At 28.4% G+C, this 2,500-nt stretch overlaps 1 protein-coding gene across 3 annotated transcripts in view; it reads left to right on the top strand.

Moving 5' to 3' along the window:
* LOC122266560 (carbohydrate sulfotransferase 11) overlaps positions 1 to 2,500 on the top strand; it is a 43,061-nt gene that overhangs the window by 27,211 nt on the left and 13,350 nt on the right. The window lies entirely within an intron of this gene.

The following is a 2,500-nucleotide window of genomic DNA, read 5'->3' as shown; positions in this document are numbered from 1 at the left end:
TTATTTTTTATGTCTTTTCTGTTATCTTTGTCTTTTCTATTGTTGGCCTTATCATTATTTATTTTAATTTTTGTTGTTATTATCGTTATAATGATGATTATTATTATTGTTATTCTTATTCTTCTTATTACTATTCTTATTCTTATTCTTCTTATTATTATTGTTGTTGTTGTCACTGTTGTTATTGTCATTATTGCTGTTATGATTGCTATTATTGTCATTACCTTCATTATTATCAGCATCACTCTTATCATTACATTTATTATTATATTGCTATTATTATTATTATTATTATTATTATTATTGTTATTATTATTATCAATATTATTAATATTTATATTGACATTAGTATTATTGTTGTCATTGTTGTTGTTGATCTCACGGTTATTATTATGTTCATCATTACTATAATTATAATTACTTTTGCTTTTATGATTTATCAGTATAATGACGGTTCTCTATTATATTAATCTTATTATTTTTGCTATCGTTGTTATCATTTTATGTTGTATTTTTGTCATCATCACTATTGTTAGCAAAGTCATTAGTCATTAACGTCCTTAGTGTTGCAATCGTTATTACGGTAATGATAATGATGGCAATAGTAATGACGGGATAGTTTGATGATCTTAATGATAATAACGAGTATAATCATGATGATAATGATAATGATGATTATAGTAATGCTGCTGATGATACTAATGCTGATCATAACAGCATCATGGCATCAGTTTCCTTATATTAATTGTTATTCCTAATTATCCTCATCGTTCATTTTATTTGCTTCAGTCTGTTGTTGCAACATTATACAGATGATTATAATTTGCAATTGTTATTCACAGCCGTTGCGCTTCAAGTCTCATCAATGTCAGCAGATGTCAGCACTACAGCGGAGTAGGATGAGGATGTCAGGATGTTGCAAGGATCATGCTGTCAGTGGATTTGTACTCTCCCAGCAATGCGGCAAAGAGGCGGGGGGATAGGGGTGTTGGGGGGAGGGGGGGTTAGGGGATTATGAGGGGTAGGACGAGGGAATGGGGGGGAAGGGGACGATGAGGAGAGGAGAGGATGAGGGGATGGAAAGATGAGAGAGGAGGAGGAAGGGGACAATGAAGGGAGAGAAAGATGGAGAGGAGGAGGAGGAGGAGGAGGAGAGGAGAGGCGAGAAAGAGGAGGGAGAGAAGAGGGGGAGAGGAGGAAAGCAAGGAGAGAAAGGAGAGGAGCAGAGGGGAGGAAAGGCAAGAAAAGGGAAAGAGAAGAGGAGGGGAGGGGAGGAGAGGCGAGAAAAAGGAAAGGGAAGAGAAGGGGAGGGGAGGAGAGGCGAGAAAAAGAAAAGGGAAGAGGAGAGGAGGGAAGGAGAGCAAGGAGAGGAAGGGGAGGAGGGGAGGAGGAAAGGGGAAGTGAGAAAATGATGAATATTACTCAAGGAGTCCTTCTCATATATTATTGTTCTTGCTATAGACTGCGGTGACTTTATTTGATTATTTAATCCCATATCATCTAGTTGTTTTTGTTATGATTATTATCATGATCGCAATTGCTATTATTATTATTATTTTTGTTATCATTATTATTATTATTATTATTATTATTATTATTATTATTATTATCATTATATTATTATCATTATATTATTATTATTATTATCATTATATTATCATTATTATTATTATTATTATTATTATCATTATTATTATTATTATTATTATCATCATTATTATCATTGTCGTTATTATTATCATTATTGTTGTTATTGCTGTTGTTATAGTTATTGTTTTTGTTACTGATAAAATTAATTTCTTTATTATCATTATTATTAGTAGTAGTAGTAGTAGCATTGCTGTTGTTATTAATATTTTTATCAGTATTATTATTACTATTATTATTACTATTATTATTAGTAGTAGTAGTAGTAGTAGTAGTGTTATTATTATTATTATTATTATTATTATTATTATTATTTCATCAGCAGCAAAAGCATTATTATTATCATCAATACTACTACCTATTGTTATGGTGATGATATAATAATAATGGTAGTAATAATAGTAATGATAATGGCAATGGTAGTGATAACTTTAATGATAATGACTATGATAATAATAATGATAATGATGATGATGATAATAATGATTGTTTTTATTGTTGTTATTACTACTGTTACTATTATTGTTGTTATCGTTATTGTTATTACTATTGTTATTATTATCATTATTATTATTATCATTATTATTATTATTGTTATTATTATTATTATTATTATTATTATTATTATTATTATCATCATTATTATTATCGTTATTATTGTTATTATTATTATTATTATCATTATTATCATTATTATTATTATTATTATCATTATTATTTTCGTTATTATTATCATTATCATTATCATTATCATTATTATTATTATCATTACTGCCATAGTCATTATCATCACCATCATCATTCATTTCGTACTTCATTTCACATACATACATATACTTTTTTTTAACAATAA

Source organism: Penaeus japonicus, unplaced genomic scaffold (genome assembly GCF_977035675.1).
Source record: "Penaeus japonicus unplaced genomic scaffold, GWHDUDI00000001_assembly GWHDUDI00000003, whole genome shotgun sequence".
NCBI classification, from domain to species: Eukaryota; Metazoa; Arthropoda; class Malacostraca; order Decapoda; family Penaeidae; genus Penaeus; species Penaeus japonicus.
The sequence above is the reverse complement of the archived record's forward strand: the minus strand, read 5'-3'. Positions and strand labels throughout refer to the sequence as shown.